This window comes from Tasmannia lanceolata, unplaced genomic scaffold, assembly GCF_043159265.1.
Source record: "Tasmannia lanceolata isolate RefF3 unplaced genomic scaffold, GAP_Taslan_0.1 ptg000006l, whole genome shotgun sequence".
Taxonomy (NCBI): Eukaryota; Viridiplantae; Streptophyta; class Magnoliopsida; order Canellales; family Winteraceae; genus Tasmannia; species Tasmannia lanceolata.
Window position 1 is genome coordinate 3,570,867 of NW_027518683.1, and position 18,084 is coordinate 3,588,950.

At 39.4% G+C, this 18,084-nt stretch overlaps 1 long non-coding RNA gene across 5 annotated transcripts; it reads right to left on the reverse strand.

Annotated features, from left to right (window-relative positions):
- Positions 1-204: 204 nt before the first annotated feature.
- On the reverse strand, positions 205-17,506 carry LOC143879297 (uncharacterized). 5 transcript variants are annotated; one of them, XR_013251189.1, is made up of 5 exons: positions 16,421-17,506; positions 5,378-5,454; positions 3,681-5,280; positions 613-685; positions 205-514 (listed from the first exon to the last, which is right to left on the reverse strand). It is a non-coding gene; the product is annotated as an uncharacterized LOC143879297 (long non-coding RNA). The 5 variants fall into 5 exon arrangements; XR_013251188.1 differs by having other exon boundaries at positions 16,427-17,505; XR_013251191.1 differs by having other exon boundaries at positions 5,131-5,280; positions 16,427-17,501.
- Between the last annotated feature and the right edge of the window lie 578 nt (positions 17,507-18,084).

The window sequence follows — 18,084 nt, forward strand, 5'->3', positions numbered from 1 at the left end:
AGAATAATAGAAGGTTGATGAAGAACGCAGCCTGATGTTCATTTTAAATTCATCTCTTCTCATTTTATCTAACAAGGATTCTAAACTCCAATAGACAATTTCGCGTGGAACATGTTATCCACACACTCTTATTATGACATAGGAGCTCATACACCATCTGCTTGCACATGAAAACCTACGATGTGATGAAAAAAACAAACGAGCTTTAACAGACCATTAAGGATGTATGTTTTTTGAGGTCAATTCATGGTAAAGGGGTGCGAATCATCCTACAGGGGGTGCAAATTTATCATCTCCCTAGAAAAATTCCCATCTGATTAAGATTAAAAGGTATAAAGGAAGGGAATTTAGTTTTGAGTGATATTCACTTGAGAAAAGTACAGGCAAGAAACAAGAAAACATAGCAAACTAGAGATGTGAGGAGTTCAAGCGTCCAAGTGGGCTGAATATAACGGATGGGATCATGGGAACTAGCAAAGATCCGCAGAACCAGCCGATTGAAAGCGCACTGAATCTGGAAAAAAAGGTAATGATGAAAGAATGAAGGCATGAGAAATGCAGAGATACATCTTTACTATGACTATAGTTTCTTGATTCTCAGTTCCCACTTACCCAAGAATGGAAGCTCTGGCTATGCTTTTGGCTTTGTCATTGAGGAAGTACATGCAGCTAGAGAGATGGCAACCTGAAGCAAATCCAAACAAATTAGTTCTCTCAGAGATTTAATGCTGACGAGCACAAAAACATTACTAGATATATATTCAGTGTATTTTATTTTATTTTTTAACCATAGCAAAACAGGTTTTACTAAGCAAAAATTTAGAGGAATACAACAATCTTTTTTGGGGGTAAGTCCAAAGAAATTTTTCTTAAAGTCACAGCAAGAAGCAGAAACGGAAAATATTTACAAAGGACCAGATATTGCCCCACAAATAACATTTTCCTTTCCACCCCCCCCCCCCCCCCCCCCCCCCAGCCAACAGATCCCTCATTGCAGGGGATATGAGAGAATGGTATAGAGAGGGATTGGCATATAACTGAAATTTCATTGATAATGCTCGCCAACCGGAGATTGCCCCTTTGCCAATGCAATGATGAGTTGCCTTCCCACCTATAAGCTACCCCCTAGTTCAATTGTGAATACTCTTAACCCTGCTAAGAGAGCTCTTACTTCCACCTAGCCTGAAATAGTCCTAGCAATAGGTCCAGAGTAAGCAAATATCCCCATGTGATTCCTAAAATCTCCACCAATTCCTACCGGAACCAGGCTCCCGAGTGCCACTCCATCAAAAATTAGCTTAATGAGGTTAGGCAATGGGGTTCTCTACTTAATAGTGTTCTTTCTCCTACCTTCTTTATCCCCAATGATCTCACACCTGTGAAGATCCGGTATAGAATACACATTGAACTCCTTCCATGCAATTGCACAAGAGCTTCACAAGTCACCAAGAAGCTTGCTCCAATTAGATTTGTAATTATCAAACACCTATTTCTTTCTAGCCATAAGACCCAAGTCACCACAAATGGAACAACCATCCATATGATTGCTTCCTTTCTCGCAAAAATGAGACGGCCTGACATCACCATCCCTCCAATAACTCCTTAAACAATGGCGGAGAACCCATTGAATGCCGATGAGCTTGAATGCATAGCTCCATACCTTTCTTGCAGTAAAACAATGAATGAAGATAGGAAGTCTCCTCGGCCTTAAAGCATAAATCTATTTGCCAAATGAAAGTTTTATTCTCATGAGAATATCAAGCATGTTGATTTTTTGATGAGCAACGGTCCAAAAAACTTGAAGGATGGATGGAGCAAATGATCTCCATTTTTTCATCCAACTAAAAGAAGGTGGGCCCCCATAACCAACCAATGGAAAAACACCTTAACCGAGAAGAGACGCAAGATTCTCCCTCTTCCTGCTTGAAGTTCCTAAATATCAATCCCCAAACAATCCTTCCCCCGAACTTCTCAAAATGGTCCACACTATAACTTCCCATCTCTCACTAACCAATAAAGACTTGTATGGGCAAGCCACAATGAGACAGTAGCCAACTACAAATCTTTCCAAAATTGTATCTCATCCCCTTTCTCCAACCTGAACCCAGTGAATGTCATAAAAACCTGTTCAGTCCACCATGCCCCATAGCATTTACCACTAGCTAAATCTCTGTACTCCCACCCACGCCACCCCTCACCATATTTTTCCATGATGATCAATCTTTAAGGGATTTTCTTTCTCCTATCCTCCAGAGCCATTTCCCTAGAAGTGCACAGTTTCTCTTTAAAATATTTCCAGGCCCAAGCCCCCTTTCCTATTTAGGGTTGCAAACATTTTTCCCATTTTATCAAATGCGTCAATCTCTTACTTTTATCCTTTTTTACATGGTACACTCCTCCACAAAAACCGACCCTTGTGCACAATTACTTACTTTCCTCCTTGCCTTCCCATGAGGCATCACGTTGAAGCTTCTCAATGCAATTGGTCACCATCCCTGGAATCTTAAATATGGACACAAAGTATGTGGGAAGATTGGATAGTACTGCTTTTGTATGTGTGAAACTACTCCCAAAGCAGAGGGTGACTTCTTCCAATGAGCTGAAGTTTTTGTCCATCCTTTACATCATTGGGTCCCATAAATTTTTTGGCAAGATGCCAAAACTATGGGGAAAGGGCCAAGTAAGGACACCTTGTTAATCACACAAAAAGCCTCCCCTAGGGATGAAATGTCCCCACCACACAATACATGGAAAAACAGCATGAGATATATCTAAAAGATGCCAACGTGAATCATGATGGAAGAACCATGTCGCCTATAAGAGATGCTTTCTTTACACAACCTCTCTAGCCAACTCATCCTCCATTTCTTTAGGTGACCTAGGCATATTATTAAAAGGTTGTGCAATAATCATATGCAAAACTTTGAGATAGACAAGATTATTCTGTACATTTGTGACGTTTTTACCATTTCTCTCCTCACTATAATTCCTTTTTTTTTCTGGTAAAAACGTCACCAAAATGAAGAGAGAACTTACAAAGGATTTCAACAGCTTACAAATTTCAGTCTGGGTGAAGCAAGGGGAAATTAGGAAAAACCCAATCCAAGGTGAATCTTGAAGATGTTACCTAAAATCCAAAGTCGACCCAAGCTCGGGGGTTGCCAAGCCTAATTACTGAGACGAATCCTCCAGCCAAGAAATAATGACAATAAAAGGACTGACTATGCCGACATACTTGCATGGTCAGCCATTTTCTTGTCATGGAACTATTCCAACACCAAAGTTGCAAATACTAAGAAGGCATAAAGGCAAAAGCTAGCAAGTCCAACTGTAGATGTAATTTGTATATCCAGCTCATTGTCCATTCAATATCATCATCTTTTACTCTAGAGCAAACAAATTGCAATTTTTTTTTTTTTTTGAAAGATGAAAAAGTGACAGTGGAGGCAATTTTAGAAGGTATCATATATTAAGTTTAATGTTAAGTTTCTCCAAACAAGAAGAGTGAAAGTCTTGAACTCATTAAAAGTAGACATACAATATGATAAGGTAGACTGACAATTTTGATGTTAAGTTTTTCTAAACAAGAAGAGTCAAAGTCTTGAAATCATTAAAAGTAGACATACAATATGCTAAGGTAGACTGACATAGATGCAAAGTACAGAGAATGTAGAATCTACATGGAAGGAAGGACAACCCTCTGCTGAATTCATTACACTCCAGGTTCCCATGAATGCGAAGAGAAACATTCTTCTAAGAATCACTTCAGTTGGGCGAAGTTCTATGAATTTGAGCAACCTTTTTACCCAAGGGGGAGATTCCTCTACTTTCTTCTTTAACCTTCTTTTCAAGTTGATTTTTGTTTTCTTCCTTTCTCTGAAGCTGACCTAATATTCTTTCATAAGCTGCCTCTATAGACTCAACGCTTCTCTCGTATCCAGCACTCCAGCATACTGTTGCAAGAGAAAGTTGCGGGCACCTCGGATTTTTTCTTCAGAAGCATCAGAGCTTACGCCAAGGCGCTTATAAGGGTTCCATAGATTCGTTCGAGAAAATTTTGGAAGGTTGCCTGTATGAAAAAGCTTCTTTAATTTCTCTTGCAGTAGTTTGAAATTTTGAGGTAGCTCAATCAATCTTCAAGGAAATGAGTGGTCAATGATTTTGGGATACTGCTGTCATGCAGCTTATCCCATTAATTACAAGGCATCTTGAATTTTGACAGGGAAAGTTTCCTCTTCATATTATTCTCAGTTTGGCAAACTAAGTATATAAGTGTCATGTCAGTTTATAGAGACTAATTTAGTGATGGAAATCATTTGTGCGTTTTCTTGGATGTCCTTCCTTTTACAATGGATATGTTCTTAGTGATTTTCTTAAGCCTGCTACTCCATGTTACCTATCAAGAAGACAATTCCTTCATGCCACTACAATTTACATACTTTTCCACTACTAGTCACATGGTTTACTATAGCAGACTCTTGCTGAATGTCCATCTTATCATCTCAACATCTCGTATACTTCTTCAGTGCTGGAAGATCTGGCCAAAATTCCCATGCGCAAGAAAGTTGTTGGTTGCAAACGGATGGTTTGTCGAGAGATAAAATACTAAGGCTCACTATGAAGGTGCATCTAGAAGAGCAACATATATTATATAATAGGAGATCAATCAGATGTGTGTTCAACACAGTGACTAAAAAAGGGGTGATGTGGCCTTCACAGCAGCAATGATGTAGAAATTGCCTTGTTGTATGCAATTCACAAGAAGTTTATATACTTTAGCCATGTATTTCTAACAAAGTCAGACATGACATGTTGAAGGCAATCTAATTGCCTCAAGTAACCTCCAAAATTAGCGTCTACAAAGCTCTTCGATGCAATATAAACAAGTAGTTTCATCAGGTAGAATAAAAAAAAGGGTGATGATAAATTCGCAACCCCTTTAGGATGATTCGCGCCCCCTCAACGTAAATTGACGTCAAAAACTTGTTAAAGTCTGATGCTTTTTGAGGTCAATTCATGGTAAAGGGGTGCGAATTTATCATCTCCCTAGAAAAATTCCCATCTGATTAAGATTAAAAGCTATAAAGGAGGGGAATTTAGTTTTGAGTGATATTCACTTGAGAAAAGTACAGGCAAGAAACAAGAAAACATAGCAAACTAGAGATGTAGCAAACTAGAGATGTGAGGAGTTCAAGCGTCCAAGTGGGCTGAAGTATAACGGATGGGATCATGGGAACTAGCAAAGATCCGCAGAACCAGCCGATTGAAAGTGCACTGAATCTGGAAAAAAGGTAATAATGAAAGAATGAAGGCATGAGAAATGCTGAGATACATCTTTATTATGACTATAGTTTCTTGATTCTCAGTTCCCACTTACGCAAGAATGGAAGCTCTGGCTATGCTTTTGGCTTTGTCATTGAGGAAGTAAATGCATGCAGCTAGAGAGATGGCAACCTGAAGCAAATAAATAAAAAAAAAGTTCTCTCAGAGATTTAATGCTGACGAAAACTAGCACAAAAACATTACTAGATATATATTCAGTATCGAAGTATTTTGCTAGCGAAATCAACTTCAGGAATTTGAAAAGAGCTTTTTCTTATAGTATCCACATGCCTCAGTATCTAAAATTTGTTCTGAAGGGAAACTGACCAAAATCTTGCTAACCATTTATGAAAAAAGCAATCCACAGAGGAGTCCAAAATACCAAAACAAAGTAATTTTCAGAAATAACTGTCAGTGTATTTTTATTTATTTATAACCATAGCAAGACAGGTTTTACTAAGCAAAAATTTAGAGGAATACAACAATCTTTTTTGGGGGTAAGTCCAAAGAAATTTTTCTTAAAGTCACAGCAAGAAGCAGAAACAGAAAATATTTACAAAGGACCAGATATTGCCCCACAAATAACATTTTCCTTTCCACTCCTCCCCCCCTTAGCCAACAGATCCCTCATTGCAGGGGATATGAGAGAATGATATAGAGAGGGATTGGCATATAACTGAAATTTCATTGATAATGCTCGCCAACCGGAGATTGCCCCTTTGCCAACGCAATGATGAGTTGCCTTCCCACCTATAAGCTACCCCCTAGTTCAATTGTGAATACTCTTAACCCTGCTAAGAGAGCTCTTACTTCCACCTAGCCTGAAACAGTCCTAGCAATAGGTCCAGAGTAAGCACTATTAATATCCTCATGTCATTCCTAAAATCTCCACCAATTCCTACCGGAACCAGGCTCCCGAGTGCCACTCCATCAAAAATTAGCTTAAGGAGGTTAGGCAATGGGGTTCTCTACTTAATAGTGTTCTTTATCCTACCTTCTTTATCCCCAATGATCTCACACCTGTGAAGATCCGGTATAGAATACACATTGAACTCCTTCCATGCAATTGCACAAGAGAAGAGCGTACTTCACAAGTCACCAAGAAGCTTGCTCCAATTAGATTTGTAATTATCAAACACCTATTTCTTTCTAGCCATAAGACCCAAGTCACCACAAATGGAACAACCATCCATATGATTGCTTCCTTTCTCGCAAAAATGAGACGGCCTGACATCACCATCCCTCCAATAACTCCTTAAACAATGGCGGGGAACCCATTGAATGCCGATGAGCTTGAATGCATAGCTCCATACCTTTCTTGCAGTAAAACAATGAATGAAGATAGGAAGTCTCCTCAGCCTTAAAGCATAAATCTATTTGCCAAATGAAAGTTTTATTCTCATGAGAATATCAAGCATGTTGACTTTTTTATGAGAAACGGTCCAAAAAACTTGAAGGATGGATGGAGCAAATGATCTCCATTTTTTCATCCAACTAAAAGAAGGTGGGCCCCCCTTAACCAACCAATGGAAAAGACACCTTAACCGAGAAGGGATGCAAGATTCTCTCTCTCTTCCTGCTTGAAGTTCCTAAATATCAATCCCCAAACAATCCTTCCCCTGAACTTCTCAAAATGGTCCACACTATTACTTCCCATCTCTCACTAACCAATAAAGACTTGTATGGGGAAGCCACAATGGGACAGTAGCCAACTACAAATCTTTCCAAAATTGTATCTCATCCCCTTTCTCCAACCTGAACCTAGTGAATGTCATAAAAACCTGTTCAGTCCACCATGCCCCCGAGCATTTACCACTAGCTAAATCTCTGTCCTCCCACCCACCCCACCCCTCACCATATTTTCCCACGGTGATCAATCTTTAAGGGCTTTTCTTTCTCCTATCCTCCAAAGCCAGTTCCCTACTGTTTCTCTTTAAAATATTTCCAGGCCCAAGCCCCCTTTCCTGTTTAGGGTTGCAAATATTTTCCCATTTTACCAAATGCTTCAATCTCTTACTTTCATCCTTTTTTTACATGGTACACTCCTCCACAAAAACCGACCCCTGTGCACAATTACTTACTTTCCTCCGTGCCTTCCCATAAGGCATCACGTTGAAGTTTTTCAATGCAATTGGTCACCATCACTGGAATCTTAAATAAGGACACAAAGTATGTGGTAGGTTGGATAACGCTGCTTTTGTATGTGTGACCCTACGCCCAAAGCAGAGGGTGACTTCTTCCAATGAGCTCAAGTTTGTGTCCATCCTTTACATCACTAAGTCCCAAGTAAGGACACAATAACTTGTTAACGTGAATCATGATGGAACCATGTTGCTTATAACGAGATGCTTTCTTTACACATCATCTCTAGCCAACTCATTCTTCAGTTCTTTAGTAGACCTAGGCCTATGATTAAAAGGTTATGCAATAATCATATACTAGGCGACTTGTGCCAAATTGAGGGAGTAAAATGAGGTAGGGGTAGACTGAAAATAACTTGGGTAGAACCAGTAAGGAAAGACTTGATAGCTAGGAACATAACAGAGAACATAACCTTGGATATGATAGAATGGAAGAAAATGATCCACGTAGAAGAACCCAATTAGGACCAGGATTAGAGCCGAGTAGATTCCTTTTACCTTCTTCATGAATTTTTTTTCTAAAGGATTCATTTAGCCGTCCCAACTAGTTTGGGACAAAGGCCTTGTTGAGTTGAGTTGAGTTGAGTTATCTTACTGCCGAGCATATTTTTTCGAATTTTTTTTAGCAATCTCTCTTAATTCACTTTCTGGGTTCATTTTCTTCCCATAATTGAATTTGGAGTTGTGAATTTGATATTGGAGCTAGACATTGGTAGGAATATCCAAAATGTTAGACTGTCTCGACTATCATGCAAATGACTGTGATCCAGATCTATTATTAGGCATGATTTTCTACTTACAATTCTATGAATTATTTTCCTGATATTTTTTCTTGAAAATAACAGGTTTTCTTACCTCGAATTATAGTGGAGCGAAGGGAAACCTTATAAAGCTAAGGGACATGGGAGCAACACTGTATAATGGAGTGGATTGCACAGAGATGTGCAATGATGAAAGACAGAAGGACAAGAAATTTGATGTGATAATATATAACTTTCCACACAGTGGAAATGAAGAAAAAGAAAAGGCCCGAAAATCATAACGTCAGTTAACTTTTAGTTTAAATTCTAAATTATTTTCTTAATATATATTTTTTTGTTGTTTATATTCTAAATTATATTCTTCTATATTTTCCAGCTCTCACGTCAGTTTGATTCGCGGCTTCTTTAGAAATTCAGCCAAATTGGTTGAACCTAACGGCGAAGTGCACAGTAGACATCACACAACCGGCTCTTATTTGAAGTGGAAGATTTAAAAGCATGCAAAAGAGTTTGCAATCCAATTGATAGATCTGCTGGATTTTCACAAAGATTCATTTCCCGGATATAATATTAAACGAGCAATACGAAAGCGTTGCGATGACTCATTTTTCTTAGGAGAATCTGTCATTTTCAAGTTTAGCTTGGGAGGCCAATAAAACTTTAAAGAAGGCTGTTGTTCTTTCGATAATCATCTACTTTAATTCTAGTTCATATGACTTTACTACTAAACATTTACATAATAACATGTAACAGCCATCAGACTTCAGTTTTCTTCTACTTTTGTTATTTTGAATCTTGAACATGGATAATGGTTCACTTGCATCACTGGTCAGAGGATGAATTTCAGTGGGTGTGGATGCTATCTCTGATTGCACAAATGAATCTATAGGAATTGAAAAAACTTCAAAACTACATTGAACATACTTCAAGAAATCCCAACCAAATATAAGTAATAAAAATACACAAAGCATCTAAAAAAATCAAGACTTACTGTATACAAAAAGTAAAAAAACAAGAATAAAATGCCTAAATATACAAGCATATTTAATTTCTAAACATCTGAAAGTAAAGATCATATGCAAATAGTTTGTAGATGAATACAAAAAGACACTTTAAACTTCTTTGCATACAGAACACTATTAATGAAACTGACCTTCCATTGGGATATTCAGGAGCGTCAGGTGCCTACATTGGATAGAACCTGTAAACCCGCATGCTCCCATATGCATATGCGCTTTAGGATCTTGATCCATTCATTTAAGCAAAGAAATCCCCAAAGCATTTTGCTCTTAGTCTCTTCTAGGTGGCTGGCACTTTGCTCTTAGTCTATATTCAAAGCATTTTGCTTCATTCTTTGGTTGTTTGTTTGTTTATGTAACTTCTTAGTTAGGAAATTGTATTGGTATTCCTTGGTTTTTTGTGTTTATTTTCTGTTTAGTTGACGATCACGTTTTGGGGGTTTCTTTGCTTAAATGAGTGGATCAGGATCTAAAGCGGATATGAGAGCATGCAGGTTTACAAGTTCTATCCAGTGCAGGGCAGACACCTGACGCTCCTGACATATCCCAATTTTAATCAGTTTCATTAATCGCGTTATGTATGCAAAGAAGTTTAAAGTGTCTTTTTTGTATTCATCTACAAACTATGTGCATATGATCTTACTTTCAGCTATTTAGAAATTAAAAATGCTTGTATATCTAGGCATTTTATTCTTGCTTTTTTACTTTTTGTATACAGTAAGTCTTTCGATTATTTTAGATGCTTTGTGTATTTTTATTACTTATATTTGGTTGGGATTTCTTGAAGCATGTTTAATGCAGTTTTGAAGTTTTTCCAATTCCTGTTGATTCATTTGCGCAATCAAAGATAACATCCATACCCAGTGAAATTCATCATCTGACCAGTGATGCAAGTAAACCATTATCCATGTTCAAGATTCAAAATAACAAAAGTAGAAGAAAACTGAAGTCTGATGGCTGCTACATGTTTCTATGCAAATGTTTATTAATAAAGTCATGAACTAGAAGTAAGGTAGATGATTATCGAAAGAACAACAGACTTCTTTAAAGTTTTACTAGCCTCCCAAGCTAAACTTGAAAGTGGCAGATTCTCCTAAGAAAAACGAGCCATCGCAGCGCTTTCCTATTGGTTGTTTAATATTATATCCGGGAAATGAATCTTTGTGAAAATCCATCCGATCTATCAGTTGGATTACAAACTCTTTTGCATGCTTTTCAATCTTCCACTTCAAATAAGCCCCGGTTGTGTGATGTCTAATGTGCACTTCGCCGTTAGGTTCAACCAATTCGACTGAATTCCTAAAGAAGCCTCGAATCAAACTAACGTGAGAGCTGAAAAATATAGAAGAATATAATTTAGAATATAAACCACAAAAAAATATAATAAGAAAATAATTTAGAATTTAAACTAAAAGTTAATTGATGCTATGATTTCCGGGTCCTTTTCCTTTCCTTTATTTCAACTGTATGAAAAGTTATATATTATCACATCAAATTTCTTGTTCTTCAGTCTTTCATCGTTGCACATCTCTATGCAATCCACTCCACGCTACAGTGTTGCTCACATGTCCCTTAGCTTGATAAGGTTTCCCTTCGCTCCCCTATAATTCGCGGTAAGAAAACATGTTAATTTCAAGAAAAAATATCAGGAAAATAATTCATAGAATTGTATGTAGAAAATCAAGCAAAATGTAGATCCAGATCACAGTCATTTGCATGATAGTCAAGACAGTCCAACATTTTGGATATTCCTACCAATGTCTAGCTCCAATATCAAATTCAAAACCCCAAATCCAATTATGAGAAGAAAATGAACCCAGAAAGTGAATTAAGAGAGATTGCTAAAAAAATTTCGAAAAAAATATGCTCTGCAATAAGATAGTAATTAAAAAAAAGGGAACCGTGAACTACAATGAATGATACATAAGTCTGTGTGATACGAGCAAATGGAAAGGAATGGCTACCAGGGTGAAGGTCTGTGTGATACAAAAGGTTCTATGGAAATTGAAAGGTCTGAGGATATGGTTGTGGTAATTCAGGGTGAGGGTGAATGTGACCCGTTAGCTGGTTCTATGGTGATTGAAAGACTGAAGATATGGCCGTGGTAATTCAGGGTGAGGGATAATGTGACCCGTTATCTTGGTCGTGCTCGGAAGTGGATCTGTCAGATTTATTGGTGAATCATGTAATGGTGAAGAGCAAAAGTCTGGGGTTAGTTTATCCCGATCGGAGTGTTGCACGAGTTCCGTATGGGTTCGAGGCAAGGATTTTGCAAGCCCGTGACACCAGTCTCCCCTGTTATGAAGTGAAGATTCTTTCATGGAATGTGAGGGGTCTAGATAACCCTCAGCCTCATCTGAATCTGAAAGAACTGATTAGGGCCTGTGGACCCCGATCCCGAGGAAGGTGAGGGACGAGCCCCCAACAGCCTCTAAGATCTCCACATGTAAAGGAAAGCTCTACCAAGGAACTCTCGAAATGGTGCCCCTCACAGCATGCGTAGCAATATAAATGTGATACATCTTGATTCGGAGACTAGCCCGGAACTAAGACGTACCAAAAATAACTCAGAGTCGCCATCCAGGGAAGTCAGCTCTGGAACCTATAAAATACTCTGTCACAACGGATAACCAGAGATACAAAGGTCCGTGCCTGATGACGAATGAGGAAGGTCCGAAGAGCACCCTCACCGGCTCCAATGCAAGCATTCGGTCTTTTATGCCATTTTTATTAACTTTAAAGAATCTTGGGCGAAATCATGTGAAATGGGAACAAATATCCCCGAGAAAACGTCTACCTAAGCATGCATGACCCGAGGAACAATAAAGAAAAATAAACATCCAAGTCCTAACTCATCACATCTAGAAAAACAGTAACAAATGCATACACAGCTACAGGTAAGCAAGTAATAGCATATATAAACAAATAATGGCAGATATGAGATAAGCAAATAAAACAGTAAAAGAGCTACAGCTAAGCATATGATCTATAGATAAGTAAACAAATAAGTGCTACAACTAAGCATGTGAATAAACAGTAAACTAGATAAAATAGGCATGTAAATGCTACAATTAAGCATGTGAATAACCAAAAGAAAGTAATCACTCAATAATGTCAGAGGAAAGCACACTAGTATGTCCCTACACATGAAATCATAACAAGCAACAAGCTACACAAGAGATGTATCTAAGAGAGAAAACACTCAAGCATGTCACCATATAAGAAATACAAGCATGTGGTCCCCTAAAACTCTAACAACAAACCCTAAGACTTTAATGTGAAGTTTGACTCGTACCAAGATCGTCATCCCGGCTGCTCTACGTATCCTGGCCTCGGGAAGAATCAGAATCAACGTAGTTCGGTGGCCTACTTTAAGCTATGATGCCTAAATGTGCCTAGACCACACTAAACTCGACACGACTCGACTCATGCTTAAGTTGTTTAAGTATTTTAGACACGCCTATATGGTCCTGAACTAATGCAAGCCAACCTAGTTTAATGCAGGTGGGCCCTACATCCAATGTGCAACTAGGTTGAGACCCTAGAAAGTGGGCCAACTAAGTGCATCATAATCTAGCCATCGGCTCGACTAAGAGTCTAACCGACCACGACTCGAGGCCTCCTAACTCTAGGGACACTCACACGACAAGACCCATTAAACAAGACCAAACAAGACTCTAGAGAATTTAAACCCCCTATCACACCATCTTAGAATCTAAGGGGAAGAGCTTTTCGAAAACATTTGATTTTTTAAGAGTTTTTATATTTTTGAAAGGATTTAAATGATTTGTTTTTTAAGGTTTGACTGGACCTGAGATAAGGATCCTAAGTTGCCTACGTACCCCGTGGGAGGGGATCAAGCCAGCGTAGTTCAAAAACAGACTTTCCTAACTACTCTCCTAATGACTCTTGACTTTTCAGATGTTTTTGAGGTTTTCTGGTGGGAGGGGATCAAGCCAACGTAGTTCAGAAACAGACTTCCCTAACTACTCTCCTAATGACTCTTGACTTTTCAGATGTTTTCTGATTTTTCAGATGTTTTTGAATTTTCATGTTTCTGTTGTTTTTGGATTTTGAAATGTTGTTCACCCTTTCAACTAAAGGGAACCCATATGACCACACCACGTGATCCACAGCCTGGCGGAGTGTCAACACTAAGAATAGAATCCCTAGAGCTTAAAGGGAAACTCCTATCTATAGGACAAACCCATATACTATGTAAAGGTATGACAAACTCCTGAATTCTGCAAAGGTAGGACAGACTCTTGAACTTTGCAGGGGGTTGGACAGAATCCCATGGCTTTATGAAAGGTTGGACATAATCCTAGCTCCCTATGACGATAAGACAGACTCCTATGACTATAACGGTAGGACAAACTCCTAAACTGAAAGACTGACTTATAACACCATAGGACGGACTCCTAACTAAAGGGCAGACTCCTAGCTATGAGGATGATTCCTAGTCTATGAGCTAACTCCTAACCTATAAGCTTCTAAGGGGAGTGCTAACTAGATTAAGGCAAGTTTCCAAGGAGAAGATGAGATAAATGAGGGTGCTAGTGAGACTAGACAAGTCTCCTAGACACAGAGGTGGGCTCCAAGTATCCTTATCATTGCCCTTGCAATGATAAATAGGGTAAGACAACTAAAAGACTAAGTTTGTCTTCTACTAATAGGGGGTACAAGTTGGGGTACAACTTAGAGAGAGTTCTATAAATGAGGTAAGGTAAACTCCCTAAGGGTAGGCTCTAGACAACAAGGCTTGTCTCTAAAGGACAATCGCCTAATGAGACAAAGCATATCTCCTATGGGGGCTCTAGATGACTCTTTCATTGCCCTTGCAATGAATAAGGATGAACTACCATCTCATGGCGTCTAATAGACTAAGAAAGTCTACTAAATAAAGAGGGGAGTGCTACTATGACCGAGCAAGTCCTCTAAGGATGGGCTTGGGATGACTCCTTCATCGCCCTTGCAATGAAGGAAACCTAAGGTTTAAAGGTACTCAAAAGAGTGAGCCAGTCTAATAAATAAAGAGGGAAATGCTAGGCAAGTAATCTATCCAAGATTAAGGAAAATTACTTGAAGACATAAAATCCTAAGAAAAGAACAAAAGAATAAAAAAAAGCAAAATGAGAATAAAAGATTCAAGATGACTTTGGAAACCTCAAATATGATAATGTCCATGTCAGCCACTACTTTATCAAAATAATCTATATATCCACTTTATAAGATTCCAAAAGAACGCACACAAAGTAAAGAGGTTACAGATAACAAGAGAAATATCATTACCATAGCATCATTATCTCTTAAAGATATATGAAAATAAATTTATTTCAGGACCTGATCTGGTAAGACTGAGTTAGTCTCGAATAAAGAAGAATAACAGCAACTCTAAAAGAGGAACTCCTAACTAAAACACTAAAGGAAGGGGTGCAAATGAGTCAATGACTCTCTAATAACGCCACCAAAATGCGAGGGAAAAATGAGTCAAAGACTCGCTAGAAGAAAGGGCTCTAACATGGGCTAGGTAAGCCTCCTAACGGGAAAACTCTCTATACGAGACAAGGCTTGTCTCCAAACAGAGACTCTATAAATGAGGCAGGGCATGCCTCCTACACAGAAAGGCGGGCTCCAAGTATCCCCATCATTGCCCTTGCAATGAATAAACAGGTACAGGCAACTACCAGATCAAGTTAGTTGGAGGAAATCTCCTTGGGGCAGATCGTGTTAACCTGCCTTAAAGGCTTGCATGCAACTCCTTCAGTTCACATTGCAGCATTGGACATAGTCAAAACCAAAAGGAAATGTCCATATGGGATGAGGCTTCATTGCAGACAACTAAATAGAACAGACGAAAACATTAAGTAACATAAATAGGACAACAAATAGCGCAACTCTATCCATTCATCCGCAGGCCGAAACAGCCACAAGAAAAACTTGCCAAAGGTTCCCCCACTCGATACTTTTCGCTAAATTTCTGGTCGAGCAACATAAAAGGTTATTCAGATTATGCCCAAGAAGACAGCAAAGTGTCTAGATAGTTCCACATGTCCAACACCTTGGCACCAACTCTGGGTAAGCCGAAACACATCCAAAATAACAAGAACCCAGAAGATTACAGGAAACCATCTGTTGATCTTAAAATGTCTGGATAAAAACCTTTTACAGCCCTACATCAATAGTTGTAGATCATTGAATCTGCAACTCCAAAAATGACAGAATAATCTGTATTCGATAATTCTGTAAGATGGAAGGCCAAGAAAACGCTATCACCTAGAATAAGCAAGACAAGGAGACGGGAGCTTCTAGAATAACAAACTTTCATCAATATCAACCTAAAGATCCACTTGGAAGAGCAATCGACGAAAGATCCAGTCAACCTAGACATGTGGAAGATTTAGCGGTGATTGTCATGGACACCCTGCAAGCACTAATATATCCTTCATGGTTTAAATGAAGGCATTCCAAGATAAAGCACAAAGATCGCCTTACTGGCTGTGTTTTACATAGGCGAGGCAAGCGCACAATCAGAGTTACTGCTTGAAACAGAACTAACCCAAAGAAATCAAACACAGAGGCAGCACGATAGGAATCGAGATTTTCAAATCCCAAACCCTAGATCTAGGATTAAGGGCCTTTCTTCCCCAATCACGCATAAAACCCCTTACAGGGAAAAGGAAATCCAGCTCTGTGAATCCACTGCCGAAACCAAACCCTGAAAGACTGCTTGCTATGCAAAGCAACATAAATCAATAGAACCAGCCCCGGAAAAAAAAAAAAAAAAAAGGCCTTGCCCGTTTGATGTTTGAGATCTCATCTTCCTGTAGGAATCCACCAGAACCTACAAACCCTTAAAAGCAAACAGATCTAAAAACCCTAACTCAAGCATCCCTTAACAAACCAAATTCTTCTTTCTCGGCCTCCATCTAGACCATTCCCTTCAAGAACCCTAACCTTCTTCTATTCTTCGTCTGCTTCTCTTCTTCTTCTCTTCCCAAATCAAGAAAAACCTGTCCCAAACGCCAATTCCGTCCATTTCCAAAGTAAATCCCATAGATCTCATAAAAATCAAAGCCATCTGCAGAATCCCTGGCGGTTTCCATAGCATAATACGCATTCATCTCGACGAAAAACAACCTAAAAACATAGAAATCAAGAGCTAGGGTTTGAATACCTGTACCGATTAAAAAAATTGGCTGAAAATCCCAGACACCACGAATCCAACGAGACGATGATGATTTGATCTTCACCTCAGAAAAATGAAAATAATCTGTAGATGAAAATCCGCTACCGATCCTCCTCCTCTTCTTCTTCTTCTCCACGCCAAATCCCTCTCTATTTCTCCCCTCCCTTTTTCTAAAATTTTCCAGCAAAAATGAGATCCCTCTCTCGATTTCTCTCTGAAATTCAAGCCCAGATCCCCTTTCTTCTCCTCTGATTTTTTTTTTTATAACATAAATGGAAGAGATTATGGCGGATGCGGTGATGGTAGGTGAAGGTGGAGGCCGGTGTGGGTGTGGAGGTAAGAGATGATGAAATGGGTTTTGGATAAAACAGGGGATGGGTGGCTCGGCTGGTGGTGAGAAGAGAAGATGGAGGTAGGGGGGAGGGTTTTGGATGGTCGGATTCCGGTGAGAATCCCACCGGAGAGGAAGGATTTAATGGTGGAGGAGATGGAGGGGTTTTTGAGATGGGTCTTAGAGGTAAAATGGGAGATCTGTAGAGGAAGAAAAATGGAGGTGGAGGTTGGAGTGGTCGGAGAAGATGATGACCGGCCGGAGAAATGGCCGGTGATGGTTGATGGGTGGCTTACTCTTCTCCTCCCCTCTTCTCTGTTTTCTCAATCTCTCTCTCTCTCTCTATATGTGCTCCTCCCTTGGCTCCCTCTGCAAACGAAAGGAGTTGGATGGTGGGGGGAGTTCCGATGGGGTTACCGGAGATGATGGTGAGATGGGGCTTAGTAATGGAGGAATTGGGGTTTTGATGTGATGATGGTGGTGTTTGAGGTGGGGTCGGATTTAATGGAGGTGGTGGCCAGAGAGAATAGGTTTTGAGATGGGTTTGCAGAGAAATGGAAGAGGGTTTGATGGAGTTAAATGGTGGAGTGGATTGGAAGAAGGAGATGAATGTGTTGTGAGATGGCCGAACGGTTGGGGAAGATGATGATGGGGGCGAGCTCCTTCTCCTCCTCCTCCTCCCTCTCCTTCTCACTTGCAGCTGCAAATGAGGCTCCCTCTTAAACCCTAATTCGATGGGGGGTTTTGTAAAGGGAAGTGATAGATTTGCACCCCCCATTCTCGCTAGTACAGCCCCTCTCAAGTGTATTATGACCACTCTTTTTAACCCTATAGGGGGTGGTTCGGATAAAAAAAAATGGGCACATTTTTCTCTTCCCTCTCCATGACCCCTTTGATTTGATCCAATGGCCACTAAAGATTGCTTTCAATAAAAGACAAACAAGAATTACAAAATCGCCCTCGTAAAGATAGCAAATTCCCCCTTTTAGCCTTGAACAAGAAAAATGATATCCACACACCAAATTTTGATAATTGTACTAGCTCGACCCATCTTAATCTCCATTGCTTGTCCGATTCACTTGAAAATTTGGGAGCATACTCCTGGGAATATTAACCATCTTTTGGGAATTTTGTACATATGGGTAAGTACAATGGACTGGTAAAATTTGGGTTCTCTCTCCTTGCTTGGGGCCCACTTCCTTGGGAATTTTGGGATTAGGCTTCCAAACTTTTATTCAAAATTCGAATCTGGGCTTTATTCGGCTTCGAGCATCCAATCGATTTCAGGAATTTATCTGGTTTTGGGTAAAAGGGTTCGGTC